This window comes from Chroicocephalus ridibundus, chromosome 2, assembly GCF_963924245.1.
Source record: "Chroicocephalus ridibundus chromosome 2, bChrRid1.1, whole genome shotgun sequence".
NCBI classification, from domain to species: Eukaryota; Metazoa; Chordata; class Aves; order Charadriiformes; family Laridae; genus Chroicocephalus; species Chroicocephalus ridibundus.
Window position 1 is genome coordinate 42,820,375 of NC_086285.1, and position 16,331 is coordinate 42,836,705.

Sequence of the window (16,331 nt, forward strand, 5' to 3'; positions counted from 1 at the left end):
CCACTCTTGCACAGTTCTGCTGTCCTACTGCTTTATGGATGATTATTATTACTTTTTTTATTTTCTTATTATTTACTTTGTGAATAGTACAGGCCTTTCCTTATGTAAGAGAACAAATTCCTGTCCCAGATGACCTCACTTGCGGAACAGGAGGCCGCCTCGCCATGTCGTTTTGTCTGGACAGAGAAGATGAATATGAATGAGAGCTTGCGGGAGAGCAACACAGGAGAAATGTTTTTGTGGAGCAGCTTTTGTTTGCCACAGGCTACTCTGCACAACAGTGTGCACGAGTGAAAATTAGTCTGTGTTTTTTAGCAGTGTGTGGGGAGGGACAGAAGCGGCAAAGGTTATCCTTCAAGGGTCTGCTGGGCAGCTGGCTGGGCAGGTAGCCTGGGTCTGTGCAGCGGGAGCCTGCGTGTACACTTGCCTCTGTAAATTTGGGCGCCCGTGTATGCACCCATCTGGAACGCATTGGGCTCACATTTTCATACGATCAGACAAATAAACCTGTGACTGGCAGTTAAAAGTCTTGGATGTCTGTTACCTAAGGCTGAAAACACAAGCTGGCTTTCCACTTCACCTCTCTTGGAATGACATCGGGAATGGTACAAGATGCCTGTACTCGACTAGTCTGTCAATATGCTAAGTAATACTCCTTACATCCAGCAGCCTGCTCAGTTGTGATGGCAAACAGTTAGAACAACTTGTTTTATTGTTTAGAAAGCATAAAAAAAAATAAAGGGAGGATTTCCCTTGGATGAGGTTGTAGGTTGTAGATTTCCCTCGGATGAGCTACATTAAAAATAGTACAGTGTCTTGACGCTGACTCTCCGGAATAAAGAAATGACGCTATTACAGGGGGGGTCTTTTTGTGCTAGGCAGTGTGCAAACACCTCATAGCAAATAGTCCTTGTGCTCAGAGAGTGTATTGTGTCCATAGACATGGCATGCGTGGGGGAGAAGGAGCTCAGGCCAAATAAACATGTGATGGCAGCAAGTACCTTGCTAGGGCCAGGGTTATTTTTTGCTTTGTTTGGGTTTTTTTTTGGGGGGGGGGGGAGGGGTCTGTTTTGTGATGGGGCTCAGCTATATGACAAGAGGACCAAAATGAGCTCAAGGAAAAGAATAATAGAGTAAGTGAAACTTGGAGAAGCAGCTGTGAGGGCATGGCTTCTTGGCAGGAGGAGCAAATCCTGGGGCGACAGGCCAAGAAGTTTGGAGAGGCCAGGAGCAGAGGGAGAGGAAGGTGTCGAGGAAGGCAACGGGCATGGCTGGAGTGACAGCAGTGACCATCCTGGGGTGGAGAGGGGAGGGGACCTGGGCACGGGGAGAGCCAGACACGCTGAGGTGGTCTGAACGTGTGGGACCGTCAGGGCCTGGGGGACGGCGGGGAGAGGAAGGAAGAGGGAAAGAGGACGTGGGGTTGAGTTTTGAGTAGAAGTGGAGAGGGGATGGACTGTTTGCTCTCACAGTGTGCCAGTTTCACGTTCAGTGGGGTACTTTGCTGAAGGCAAGGTACAACTTTTTACATTTAAATAATGATTTACTGATCACTAGGGCTAGTGCTTAAACAAAAGTCATCCCAGTAAGTGAAATCCATTATGAGAGTACATCTGCATTGATTGTCATGTGAGATCTTTATCCTCTCCCAAGTGTAGGATGGCACATTATATCAGCTTTCTTCGGAGGGATGGTTAATGGTTAATCCATAGTCTTTTGCTGCCTCAGCACACCGATTGGTGATGAACTTCAGGCAGGTGGAAAGTTGAAGTGAAGTTCTGTATCTAAAGAAGCATACGTTGGTTAACTCTGTGGAGGCTTTTAATTTTCTTAAGTGAAAAAAGCTTGCCAAATGTTCAGTAGAAATATTCCCGGCATCTGTTCCGCAAAAAGAAGCCCAAGCAGAGGAAACCAAAGCACAATGGTCTGTGTTAAGCAGTAAGACAGGTAGCGTTATCACAGCCATCCCATTGGACTTTTAAATGTAGGAGCTATATTTCATAATCCATCTTTTGCTGTGAATGGATCCAAGAAAAACAAATGCTGACCACAGAGCCTGCAAGCAGGGTTGTGCTGAGCTGTGGACAGATGGCTTGCACATCTTTCTTCAGACAGAGCTTTCTGTAATTTGAATCATCAGTAGCTGTTTAAAAGCGTATAGGTGCATATTCTTTTTTTGTCATAATATTTCTTCTGAACACTAAATATGACCGTGTTCTGTAGCACCTTGAGTGTGGTGGGGAAAACATTGGTGAGGTATTCTCACCACCTGAGATGGCAAGCCAAAAATTAGTCTTCCTGCATTTCAGTATCATGAAATAGTCCAGTGAGTTTTTGGATGCTTTCTGCCATTTACACTTGGTAATGTTAATGATGAAACAGAGGAGAACGTGTGGCCCCAGGAGAAGGCATGCTGATGGTCATGGTTATTTGGCATTGTGGTCTTAGGGTGCTGCGGTGTGCATCGACTTCTGTTTTTAGTTTTCTCCAAAATCTGTCAGTTGTACAGTCACATCTTTCTGCCAAATAGGCTGATAGTAATCTGTGGAGGACTTTGTTCCAGTTGTTATTTAGAAATGTAAGTAAATAAAGAGCTACATTTTCCTTTGAGATGGGATGGGATTTCAAGGGATTGTTACTGTGATGCAGAGGAGAAGACGCCTGGGTACACTCAGGGGATGAGTTTATTGTCAGTATCGCTGCTATCTTGTAGCAAACCGAGTAGCAGCGTAGGGGTGGTCTGCAGAATCTGCTGAATATTAAATCCATGCAAATGTAAAATTAATAGAGGTATGTATGTATTTAGCAGTAAATCTATTCCGTAATTCGTGTAGTTTTTCTCAAGATCTCATCTAAAACCATGAATATAGGGACTCAAACAGTAGTGTTTTTTCCAAGCAAATAAAATTAAATTCTGTTGTACTGTTAAAGTAAACTCTCAGGGATGCTCTTGAAGTTGGTTTTCTGATTGGATAGTGTACATTGTACCTTGACAGCACTGTTCCTTTAAAATATTTAAAGTAAATATTTAAAGTAACATGAAGTTGGAAAAAATGATTATATGTCATGTTTGATTTTTGCATATTTTCCATCCTCAGAAAATGAGGTGATGCTTCATTAAAATTAGGTCAGATTAGCTAGACATTAGGTATAAATATTTGCAATATGCTTAAATAGCATTTTAGTTTAGCAGCCTATAATATTTTAATGAAAGACTGAGTTGCTTTATCTCTGCCATTATGAGTTATCTGTAAGTACATTTAACCTTCATAAGATGTACACTTGCATGTAATTCCACCCTGCTTTTTCTCAGATTGGTATGGAATTATGTTTATCTGTTTTCAGCATACAAATATATGTATAATGTATATATATTTATCTAATATATAGAGAGAGAACTTAGTGCAGAACTATAGCAGAACGAAAGTATTTGGGAATATTTAGGACACGTATATGGGATAGCTTGAGGCCTGCTGTTGCTCTTCCTGTAGATCGGAGAATACAAATACCACTAAAAATTGTGCCCCACAAAATAACGGCAGCTGCTGTTTTCTCCGTGATAGGGGACAAGCTTCATTGCGATAGATAGGGATTGGATTCTGATGGGCTGTGCTGTTGGTCTTGTCGTTAGCGTTTCTGTGCTTTTTATTGGTAAAAATACAGATCAGCATTTTATAGTTAGAACAGTTACTCAGCGACAGCTTGACATGCACTCATATTTAGTGCTATCAAAATGACACTTCTGCTTATGTAAACTTACATGCTTATTACTTATGTCTCCCAAGATAATTGTTCGCTAAACAAGGCGAATGTAAACAGGAGGCTATTTTTTCAGAAAGTTGCTCCTTCAGCTTCCTGTCCATCCCAAAGGTCAAATCCTTTTTTGTGAGACCAAAAACAGCTGCTGACGCAATGGTGACAGTGAAGAATGACAATATTGTGATCTATGGTACGGTTAAGAACTTGGAGTTAAAGGTTGTAACAGAGAAACATCCTTTCAGCATGTTTCTGCAAACCTTAATAAGTGGCAAAAGAAAAATGCTTTTGAAATGGGCTCTCACTTAGAATGCTTATTTCTTCATCTTTTAGTCTTTAGACGCTTTTTCCTGTGGAGGTCTTTACCCAATGGCGTTCATTTATATCGCCCACATTTTACAAAATACCTGAAGTACTGAATAAAGCTGTGCTGCCACTGAATCTGAACCACTCAACGGCATTGTCTCTAGCTCTAGCCATAATCTCACCATGCAGTGGAAAGCATTATTAATGTTTTGCAGCACATCGTAAAAGCTCAGGTAAAGTGCTGAGGATGGAGTAGGGGACTGAGCCCAAGCCAAAACTTCAGATATTCCCCCCCACCTCATCCTTTGCAGTTACTGCTCAGGGAGGTTCCCAGCTGGGAAAGGGTTTGGGATGGAGGCCCGGGTCCCTGGAAGTGCCGTGGCCAAGGTGCAACTCCATTAGATAAGTTTTTTGGGTCTAGGAACGATCTCAGTGGCACCGCTGTGAGGACAGCGGCAGAAAGGGAAATAAAACCACACATCAGGAGCTCTTCTGTGATGAGGTCTTGTGGTTTAAAAAATGAACTCCATCCCAGAAAATTAATTCTGTCCCAGCCATGAGGTTTGGCCAGAGGCTTTTGAAGCTGGCTGTGGAGCAGATAGTTGTGCTGCAGAAGGTTCGGTGCCCCTACCGGGTTCATCCCCAGCACTCAGAGCCATTTTGGGTTTGCACGGGAGAGCTCTGCCCATTTCCCTTCCAAGTAATCCTCTAGAAGCCCAGTGGAACCCAGAGGTTGCATTTATTCATAGCTGCCTGATTGTTTGTTTATCATGGAGCTGGGGGAAGTTTATTAGACATCAGGTTTATTTTTGGTTTTAGCTTTTAATGCGGTGTGTACCGCAGTTCAGGACGTTTCACTGGGCAGTTTTTGTTGTGCTTTAAGAAAGCTTTAATTACTTCTCTCCAGCTTCCCTTCCATCAGTTTTATTTTGTGGAGTTTCAATGATGTTTCCCTGATGAGGCTATTATTATTTTTTTTTTTAATTAAAAAAGGCAAGATGTTTCTTTAATATGTTGATTTTTGTCTTAAAAGAAAAGAAAGTGACATTTTAAGGAGAACCAATTTTTCTGGAGGAGGTCGGAAGCTGATGTCACCTCGTAGTAAACTACTCGCAGTGTTCCTGCTTGCAGTTAGGAGAGGAAAATGTTGAGTACTCTCAGTAGTTGGGGTAAAGAAGGATGGGATGCTTGTTGGAGGGCATGGTAACTGGCCATTTTGTGATTTTAATCCTCAAGGACAAGAGAGAGTCCTGCTATGGGTGTGGGACTGATTTTTTTTTTCCAACAGACAAGAGAAATATGCTAGTTTTACATGGGAAAACTTCTAGAGAAAATGCAGATGAAAGAAAACGGGAGCTTAGGGGAGAATTAACTGTGGCAGAAAAAAATTAATTTGTTGAGAGAAAGAAGTAAGAGAACTGCCTGCCTGTTACAGGAAAAGAAATGGCCATTTCCCTTATGTTTCCAGAGTATTCAGTAATTTGTGTGTTCCTTGTGCCAAGCATTTAGCTGAATTTTATAGTACTAAACTGATATTTAAGAGTTAAATGCTGCCAACAAGCAAACCTTTTAAAGTAGCAACCCAGCTAGTGATACAGCTGCCTCAATGAGATGTGCTGCTAAGGCTAGAGGAGCGAAGAAAGAAGAAAAGTCGGCTAATTCTCAGTAGAGGGTAGCAATGGCAGGTAAAAACATTGTCAGTTAAAACATATTTTATCATGATTACCACAGAACTCATTATTATGATTAAAGATGTACTAGCCATGACATGCCAGCTACATGCTGATAGCAGAAAATACCTGCTGTTTGTAGGTTATTATCAACCTCCTTTGAAGAAAATCAGTCTTTCTTTACATTTGCAATGCAATGAAACCCCAGGCATTTCTTTGCATCTTTAATTTAAGCATGCTTTTCAAACGCAGATACCCAGCTGCAGAGAGCAACAAAATACCCGTCTCACCATCACACGGGTTGATGGGTTTGTCATCTTTTGTAGCATCCCACTAAACAAAAAAGGAGTTTTTGCAAATACCTGCGTTAACGTTTTGGGTTTGTTATTACTATCTATCTGTTGAAATTCTAATATATATAGACCAATAAAACGGAAGAAAAATTTATAACAGTGCTTAACAGAGTACTGCACAATATTTTGGACCATGATTGTAAATATCATTGCTAATGTTATATGGTACCATAAATAACATTAGGGGAAATTGCCACCGTGAAAAAAGTCACTAACTGTATTGAAGTCATTGGTTTTCAACTGCAATTTACCTATTATAGAGTGTGATGGAAAAAAATGACAAAAATGCAAGTAAAATGCAAGTTCAGATATAACTAAGCCCATTCCAGAAAGAGTTTATTCTAAGTGTTTGAAGCAGTTATTTTCATGGAGAGATACGTATGTTAAACATCAGCTTCAATAAGCTCAAGTTACTCGGTCAGATAGATACTGTCCAAATATTAAACTCGCTGCTTTAGCAGTCAGTGAACTGGCAGATATGTCATTCCTCCTATCTTTATTATTTTTTAAATAATTCAGCACATGTGCACTATTAGCACTGTAATGTGAACACTCCCATGCTGAGGATTTTATTTTGCCTGAGAAGAAAATGAGCATTGTGATTCAAAAGGCTGTTGATATCTTGCCTTTTATGACCAGCTATTGTCTTCCTGTTCCGATGAACACATCTCGGTAACTAGGTGGTACTGAGCCTAAAATATTACAGGTAGAGAAAGCTATTCCATTTGCAGCCGTGTATTTGTAAACTTACTGGGTTTACTAACTACAGAAACTCCAAGACTGGCTAGTCGTGTCTTAAGAGGTCAGTTTATGCCTATTGCTTAACATAACATTAAATCACAATATTCCGTTTCTCTTTACAGCGTGGCTTAATTTGACTTAATTTTTTAAAGAATTTGATCCTTTTTGAATCCCCAATTTTTTCCTCACCAGCTGATGTAAATGCATCTTTCTATCTCCATTATTCCCCCCGCTATGCCTCTTGCTGTTGCAACTTACCTTGGATGGCAGGTTATTGGTTACTGCCTACGGGAGCCTTTTCCATGAGCTAATTTAGCTGTCAGTCTGAAATTGGTAAAAAGGATGAAAGATGGATCATAGGCCTGGGGCATGCCTAGACCAATATCTAGCATATCCCTATCTGGAAGTACGCTTATTAAAACAGATTTGAAAAATATTTTTCCCAATCTTGCTTTGCCATCATTTCATCCAGCTAAGAAAAACATTTTTACAGTGACACTACTGATTCTTTGGCAGCTCTCTTTTTTCTGAAAGGGAGAAAACAGTATTTAGATACAAGATCAATAGAAAAACAAATAGACTATTATATTCCCTGGAGAAACCCCTAGAGAGAAGACAGATGCACAGAAATTTAATATTCTTGTAGGCAAAAATCACGAACACGGGGGTTCTGTTCAGCTGAAATGAACTGTGGTAAATGTGTATGAAATAAACATTTAAAATGAGTAATAAAAAAAAAGTAAGCTTTTAGGCCAGGGTCTTTGATTTGTTCTCTTGATGAGGTGCTGCGTTTGAATTTGTGGCCCCTTCAAAAAAGTCATTTTGCAACTACAAATAATGTTTATCTTAAAATTATATGGTGCAGGCATAACTTCATACAGTGAGGGAAAGGAAGGTTTCTCTTCATCTGCTCTTTTTAGATGTACTCATCCATTCACAAAGTTCATGCAGCGAACTGCGTGTTTAATATTGCCTCTATTTTTTATGAAGATTATTATATTCTTCTGCATAACGTTGAGCCTGTTGTTGTTAGAAGTAGGTTTGTGCTTTTGTTTCTCTTCCACAATGATTTGTAAATAAAAATAATCAAAATATGACTATAGTCTTCAGTGACAAGTTAAGTGTGTCTCTCCACTTTCTGTCCTTCTAAGTCAAATCTGTTGTATCTACTCAATGAAAGGGTCATGTGGCTTGAGCCATCTGTATCTGCCGTCTCAGGCTTCTCGCTGGAGCTCCTGCACTAAACATCTAACCAGGAGGATGAGGGGTGGGTACCCTTTTGCTGGAGGAGTGTCAGGATGAGCCTTAAAGAAACGAGGTAACTGGCTGCTGTCACACTTCCGTTGATGCTGTGCTTTTTTGCCATTCTCTTGCACCTAACTGCAGGTCCATCTGGAGGATTACGCATTTGGCTTTTTGGAAAACCGCAGGCTTTTCCTCCACCCAGTCCCTTTTTCAAATCACATTTGGTCAAGGGAACGACTTCTTCCCTGAGAACGCTTCGACTTCATTTGTCCAACAGTGACAATTATCTGTAGTCTGATAGACCTTGTGCTTCATTTTAAACACACAAATACCATTGAGCTATGAAAGCAGTGTTCGTTTCTATTCTTAATATTTAACACATATCCAAAGCAGCTACAAGCTTCCACCATCTCGGACCTCGTTTGGGTTGGACTGGGTTTTCTACAAGCAAAACGCTATGTTGTCGTTAGGGAACATATTGTCCAAAGTACAAGATGTAATAGGTGTGTGCGTCAAATGACAGGAGGCAGAAGTTTGGGAGAAAGGGAGAAATAAAGCAGTAGTATGGGTAGTTCTTAAACTAGTTTTAAGTATGTTATATCATACCTGTTATTGATGTCTTCTTCAATATTAACAACAGTATTTTACTTCTACCAACAACTTCATGTAATTTAGACGTAAAGTTGATTTAAAGGCAATTGGATATACATAGTGTATCATCTTAGAAGCTGACACATTAGCATTTTTTGGTCGTATTTTTCACTTTGTATCTCACAATCCCTTGGAAGTTTGAAACTGAACTCTACTTCCTCACCGGGTATTTTTTACCTGTGTATGTATGTACGTGTGCTGCTCTTAAATTGTCTTTGTAGAGGTCTTTTGTGAGTGGCTGTGACTATTGATTGTGGAATTTCTTAATGGAAAAATATTTTTGAAGAAGAACAAGGCCCTGATTTTGCAAACTCTTAGGTATGTGGGTAGATTTGTTGGTATGTACTCTCTCTGGATTTAGAGGGTCAACAAAATAAAATGAATCTCAGTGGGCAGTGTTCGTTGGAGTATGTTCCTGAATAGGGTAAGCATGAATCTGGATACCACATGTTAGCTTGTGTGATAAAAGCTGGTCTGCCTGCCCACAAGGGAGCACTGAGAGACAATGGAAAGGGTAGTGGCCAAATAATACCCTGCCCCAGCTGCTCCCAGGCCATCCTAGGAGCCCTCAGCCCATCAGAGGCCCTTCTACACAAGCCCAGAGGAGCTCAGGGGCACAAGGGCAAGTGAGAAACCAAATTACAGACTTGGAGGAAGGGACACCCTGTCTGGACCCCTCCTTGGGTCCCAGGAGAGCCTCAAACCTGTGGTCCAGGTGTGACATACATGAAGGTAAGTCAATGCGAAAGCACCTGTGGGACTGAGGGGAGCTCCTGCCTAGGGGTATGGGATGCTTTAGGGGGTTCAGGGGAAGAGCATTTTGGGATTGTACATAATTACTTATGGGATGCTTAGGGGAGGTTTTATGAAAGGGACATGGGAAAAATTGGTAATGTATTGTAGATGGAACTTCAGACTCAACAGCATAGGTGTAATCCAGTTAAAACTGCTGACACGGTGGTGTGTTCGTATGTTGTGAAGTGAATGTTTATTCCAGACAACTTTCACAGGGAGGGCACCAGACATAGTGTCCCCTCTCAGCACGGGTTAGTGCGACAGGGCTAGTGGATCTTCTTCATGTCTGAGGGCCATGGGTTAGTAATTCCTTCATTTTGAGGACCACGTAAGACATGCGTGATTCCCAAAGATCTGCACAAAGTAGAAGGTAAAAACAGTGGTGCACTGGATGTGCTGCTTAGTGTACAGGCCACAAATTGCAGTGCACTTACTTGGTGTGAGAGAGTATTATTTATTGCAAGTATTAAAACTATTCAGGAATTAACATTTTTCTTAAACCAATGTTCCTGTTTGAGAAAGGACAGCATTTAATTTTAACATCAGAAACTGAAAAGAATAATACCTCTTTTCTGTGTGTTTTTATGTATTTTGGCAAATGTCTTTTTTATTAGTGTGGAAATATATAGGAAGAGAGGTCTGCTTATGTGGATGTATGTATCATGAAGCTGTGGATACCAAATTTTATTATTCTTGTTTGAAGATAGTCCTGTCAAGAAAATCGTGTAGGTGCCCAGAAGGATAATCTGTGTAACACTAGGAGAGTACCTTTAAAAAACCCTCTTGGATGAACATCTTTATTTCATCTTCTCCACATTCAGAAATCTGGGGAAAGAAATAATGATAAAAGGTTATTTATTTTTTTTCATGTTCACAGACGTTAAGCAATGCATACCTGCAAGCCCCAGTGAAGCTGATAAAAAAACTAAACATCAGTTAAGAAAACTGAGAAGGTTTACCTAGGTTTACACCTAGGAAGGTTTACCTAGGTTTACCCCTAGGAGAAATAAAAAGAAAAATTATAGTGTATATACTGATTGGTCCCATTTTTGTAGAAACTGGTCATCTGCAGTTTCATTTGGTTGCTAAAGGATGTAGACTTCAAGAGCCAGCAGCGGAGCTGGGCTTAGAGCTCAGGATGTCATTGTCACTTCTATACGTTATTTGCCAGTCATTTATCCCTATAGAGAAAAAAAAAAAAAAAAAGAAGAAACAGCCTGTTCTGTTAATAACTCATACTGTTCATAGGTATGTTACAAACCTCCAAGACACTAAGGACACTTAACTGCTTTGAATTTTTACTGGGAATTGTGCAGCACCTCTTGAGGTGGTGGTCCATGTTTCTTCCCGCAGCTTTTCTTAGGCAGGCTGTTTAAATACCGTATTATACTCACCGTTCTGTGCATCGTGCCATTGAGTTTCTTCTGTGAGAGGTACCAGGGTTATGGATTCTACATGGTGGTGCTGCAAAGACAGGAATAATTTGAAGACAGAAGAAAGTAAGTGCAGAAAGGTTAGAAAACTTTTCTAATGGTACAGGTAATAAAGCTCTGGAGAAGACTGCTGTGGGAGATCATGAACTTCCCATCGCTAGAAGTATTTAACGTGTCTGTCCGGAATGATGCTGGTATAGTTTATTCTGCCCTGGGATGAAACGGCCTCTCGCAGTCCCATCTTGCCCCGCTGCACCATGTTGCGCGTTAAGCTCCCTGGTACGTTGTGTGTTGCACAGGTAACCTACAGCTGCCTTGCCTTAGGCATCAGGCCTGGCCGCCTCACAGGCTAACACATAGAGTAAGGATCCCACCACCTCTCCCTTGGAAGGGTCTTTTCCTCTGAAGAAGGAGTGGTTTGGCAGACAGGTTCTGGCACTGTTTGCTGGCTGTCAGTCGTGGGGCTACCTGTCCTGGGAGTCTTTGTTTCTTCACCACCCATAGGAGTCCTTCAGCCCAAAATGGTTGGTGCCTTTACATGGCCCTGAATGAATCAGGCCTCTTTCAAGAGAGCTTTGCAGAGAAAACAGAAGCTTGCGTCCGTATTAATGCAAGTCTGGACATATTTCATGTGAGACCATACTTGGTCAGAGGTGCCGTATCTGGCACAGAAACTCCATGTTCCTCCAAATTTGGGGTGCTGATGCCTGTTGCAGGCTGGAGGACTGTAACACAAGGACTGGGGGAAATATGGTGTAGGACAAGGTTTGTCTCACAGCAAGTTAGAGTTGCCCTGAAGACTCTTGCCTTTGGCTGTGCGGCTTTAATTAGAGTTATCAAAAGTTAATTTTTCACAGATATCTGAGGAATTTAAAGTCTTTCTGAAAATTACTGAGCACTTTCTTCTAGCATCTGTTTCTTCAGAGACAACTAGAGTCTATGTGAAAGATGTTCTGCAGTGAGGACTGGGTGCAGTAACAAATACCAACTAAATTTTTTGAGCGAAGCTTACTTGCATTTTGACTAGAATTATATTCTTTGGCGTTCCAAAAATTGCTGTATATCAAAAAGTGGAATTTTAAATGTCTGAAAAAGGCAGACCCAACCCCTTACAGATAATTCCCATTGTCCAGAAGGGCATAGACGCACGAGGAGAGATGCTAGCGGTCTTTTGTCTCAGTGTCCCCTAGTTGTTTTTTTTTTCTACTATCTTGTTTGAAAGCAGATTGTGTTTGAAGGGTATTTAAAAATATCCAAACCGATCAAAATCATCTATGGCACAGAGGCAGAAATAGCCAGGAAAACAAACAGACCGGAGATGAAATATGGATGAGATAGACATACCAGTGTTTCATGAAAGGGAGCGCTTAAAACCAAAAGCCAAGAAACACAAATATAGGGAGTTAAAGTACAGATACTTTATGATTCGCGTTACTGTCTTCAATTAACTATGATATAGAATTGCTTGATTTTTTTCCTTTAAAAAGAGAAATCCATCTCCTTGCTTATTTTTCCACTTGCTGCTTTCTGTTTAAGTTAATTCAGCAGTAATTGGATACACTGCGTCTAATTCTTAATAAATCAACAGAACTTTGTAGAGATATTGACAGTGGCTTTGCGAGCCCCATTGTTTCTATCAAGAGTTTTATTCTGCTTCAAAACAATTTGCTGTGAACGCCCTTGTTTGTTTGCCACACTAGGCTTTGTTCTGGCTGAAAACTTTGATTTATAACTGTATATAATTGATGGCTGTGGGGTAGGTGGACTATAGCTATTGCTCCTCCTCTTTTAATCTAGCTTTGCGTAGAAATCCATGTAGTGGAGCATTCTCAAGGGAACCAGGCTGGGAAATTTTCTGTATACCCAATGGGAGGCCATTAATCATAGTGAAGAGTCTCTTACTGGCTGCAAGCATGTTTGTGAAAGTCAGGAAAACAAAAGTGGACCACCTCAAAATGACTGATCAAGAGAATAGATGTTAAAGCCAATGTATTCATTGTGATACATAAAAAAAAAAGAATAAAAAAGAATAGTTTATGCATTGCTAATTACATTGAAGCATTTATTTGGATAGATCTGCCACTTTTAGAGATATTTTGTACACTAACAAACGAGTAGAATTGTAAATGTTTGAGATCAGAATCCTAGGAGAATGAGACAAGAGATTTGATGGTTGTTGCTGTTGATTTGAAAGAGAAACTTCAAAAGCAACAGATAAGAAGTGCCCAAAGTGTTTGCTGAACGTGTGTCAGAGCGGAGACGCTTAAAGAAACGCGCTAAGAAGCCTAAACTGTTTAGTGAGATTTTTGATGAATATTTATCACAAAAATTCCTCCTTCAAAACTGAAAGAAAAAAAGATCAATTTTTTTTTTTTTTTAAGGAAAGTTAGCAAGTAGTTTTTTGCTGCAGCTTGTGTCACCTAGCCACCTTCTGGTGGTGACCCAGTGCTGGCGAGGAAGTACGTGCTGACCCGAGAGCACCTGTGAGCTCTTGGGGGTTACTGTGAACCCCCCAAAAACGCGTTTTCAGGACTGGGGGGGGGCTCAGTGTTTCTGCAGGTCCTGCTCTTTTCTTGTACTCTTCGCAAAAATCTGCTGCTCAGCTGCAAATCTAATGGGTTCCAGTTGTGACTGGGCAGAAGGTATTTTTACAACAAAGCGCCGGTGCTAGGATTTGAGTATAACTAAGTTGGATACGGGGTGGACTTACAGGAGGTATTTTTGTGATTAAAAATTTCTGCCCAGCAGGGAGAAACAAAGGAAGTAAAAAGGCTCAAATACAGTTTTTAAGCACCGACAGTCTGGACCTTTTCCCATATAAATAGCCATAAAGTATAGGAAGAGAGATATTGTAATAAGACATAACAACATTATCTTTATTTACTAGACAAACAATTAGGTTGGGTTTTTTTACTTTAGAGACTAAATTTAATGCAGTCAAAGGTAATGCTACAGTTTGTTTTCTCACGAACCTGTGGTACAGCAGCGTGCTTAAATCAGTTATTTTACCTCAGAAAAACTCTGTAAGTGAAGCTGCCTACCCAGCGACTTCAGCCTAGGTACTTTGAAAGGGTTGCTAAAATTCATAAATCATTTTCATAAATAATGCTTAAATATGAAAATGGAAATAGTGCTTTCCGTAAGTTATGATCTGCTGTTTTGATAATTTGATTAATTAAGATGGAAACATTTTCTCCAGAAATTGGTGCAGTAAAACCTACAACTCATCCTGACAAGGTAGTTACAAAGTTAAAAATGGAATTGCAAACTAACTAAATTAAAAGTGCAGAAGAATCAATGTTCATTTGAACATTAAGTATAATTTTTTATTAATTTATACTAAACTTATGGTAATGGAGAATAAGAGTAAGAAACTAACTTACATTTGGTATTTTTTTAAGATCAAGGGAGAAAATAAACTTTCCTGTGATTAAAAGAAAAAAATGCACCACCTTTGTTTGTCTTTTTCACTATTTATGGGAATGGATTAATTTCAGCTGTGTGTTCTGCAATTGCAAGTCTTTATCCTGTATTTATTCAATACTCTATACGTATTAGCACGAGTTCATTTTTTTTATCACAGACTAAAATGAACCCTTAATACAGTCTATGTCCCAAAGATGTATATTCATGGCTGACATAAAACACATGTTAAGATCAGATTATTTCAAGCTAAGCATATGCTTAAGCTGCTCTCACTGGAGGTGGCTTCTCAGAGCTGCAACGTACACCTTTATGTACTTTGTTAAATTTCAGCCTTGTCAAACTGAGTGCTGCATCCTCTTTTAATGGTGTTCCACACATGGATGTAACGCTCCCTCTACGCTTAAATCCCTTTTAATTACTGCCCCTTCACTTGTTTCCTTGTTTCCTGGCATGGTGGAAGTCCAAGCGCAATGAAGTCCAGGCGTAAGTGTTCATCTCAACTATTCATCTTAGCTTTCCTTATTGTTATGTTTATGCGGAGTTTTATTAGACTCATGGGATCAAAATGTATTCTCTTAGTTTTACAATAAATGAATAGCCTTTGTACGTCCTCCGCATTTAAAGTAAACACAGCGAGTTTTTAAAGTGTTTTTTTTTCCAACAACTAAAATATGGTCTTATATTCTAAGTATAAATCATAATTTCATTATCAACAGAGAAAAGTCCAAAGCCATATATACGTATAGTTGAATGATGTAAGTGGCATTTGTGTGTAAAATGTATTCTCTTGCCTAAGCAAACACTTCATAACAACATGAGTGAAAAGGTGTAGCTAAAAAACGAAGGCTTAAAGCATGTTACTTATAAATTATATGGAATGCAGCTTTTGTAAAATATGAAGCTCACTGGATATGATCCAAACCAGCTGAACTATGTTAAAAGGCATAATAAACAGTCATAGCTTTGCATGCAGTTATTTAATTGGCAAATAGATTTTTCTATCACTGTCACTGGCAATAGCAGCCATTTGATACCAGGGCTTGGATTAAATGTTTCATCAGTAGTGCCTATTTAAGGATCTTTATGGAACAACAAGTTAGTCCCCTGGGCAAGCCCATGTCAACTGCAATAAAGAGATCCACACAAGTGAACGAGATGTATTTTTGCAGGATTTACAGGGAGACTAGGATTCGCTTTTCTGTCTGGATGCTTTCGAAGGCTGCTTCCCATTTTGTTTAACAACAGTGTCTGCTGGTGGCAAATATTGAATACTGAGCGTTGCATATCCAGAGGATTTTTATCATAATTTGCTTGTGAAAACGGATTTGTAAGCGGTTGTCGTCTTTCTGGAAATAGGTGAGTCTCTGATAAAAGCAGATGTTGCAGGATTTAGGTAGGTGTAATTTTCTGGTAAATATTCTGCATCTAGGCTAAACCTACTGATGCTCCAAGTAGCTGCCTTGGGTTTTTTCTGTCTCATTCAGAAAAAAATCCAAAACCCCCTGAACACCTCCCTCCCCCTCTTAATAGAGGGAAAATGTAATGTCTGTGCATTTCAAGATTGCTTTACTTTATTTAGTCCACTATCCTGCTGCTAGGGTGCTCGTAAGATCTGTGCATGTCCTTAATCCTTGCTGCAATGTTTTATAATTGGTGCGTATAATACATGCATTTGTCATTTTGTAGCAGTTGGTTGAATTTAGAAGCGTTTTTTAAAGTTAATTTTGAATATGTCTCTGTGTTTGTCATGGAACCCGAGTCTGTTCTTCTTGGCAGCTAGATTAATTTTTCCCTGGTTGATTTTAATTTCAAGCTTTTTGTTCAATACTTGTTTCCAGAAATTCTTTAAGAACAAGCAAAAATACGTAACGTAGCTAAAACCGATTACATCTAATATTTGTTTTCACGTCTGTGTAAGCGTGCTGGGCATAAATTTAAGTCTCAGCTGTTCATTG

General features: G+C 39.9%; 1 protein-coding gene across 2 annotated transcripts in view; it reads left to right on the forward strand.

The window, feature by feature from the left end:
* RARB (retinoic acid receptor beta) overlaps window positions 1-16,331 on the forward strand; it is a 334,549-nt gene that overhangs the window by 87,417 nt on the left and 230,801 nt on the right. The window contains exon 1 of one of the 2 annotated variants that reach the window (XM_063325208.1): window positions 15,535-15,732. The exons of the other annotated variant lie outside the window; for it this stretch is intronic. The gene's annotated coding sequence lies outside the window, so the exon portion shown is untranslated. Of the gene's footprint in view, window positions 1-15,534; window positions 15,733-16,331 lie in introns of those variants that run through there. 2 annotated transcript variants of the gene reach the window in all.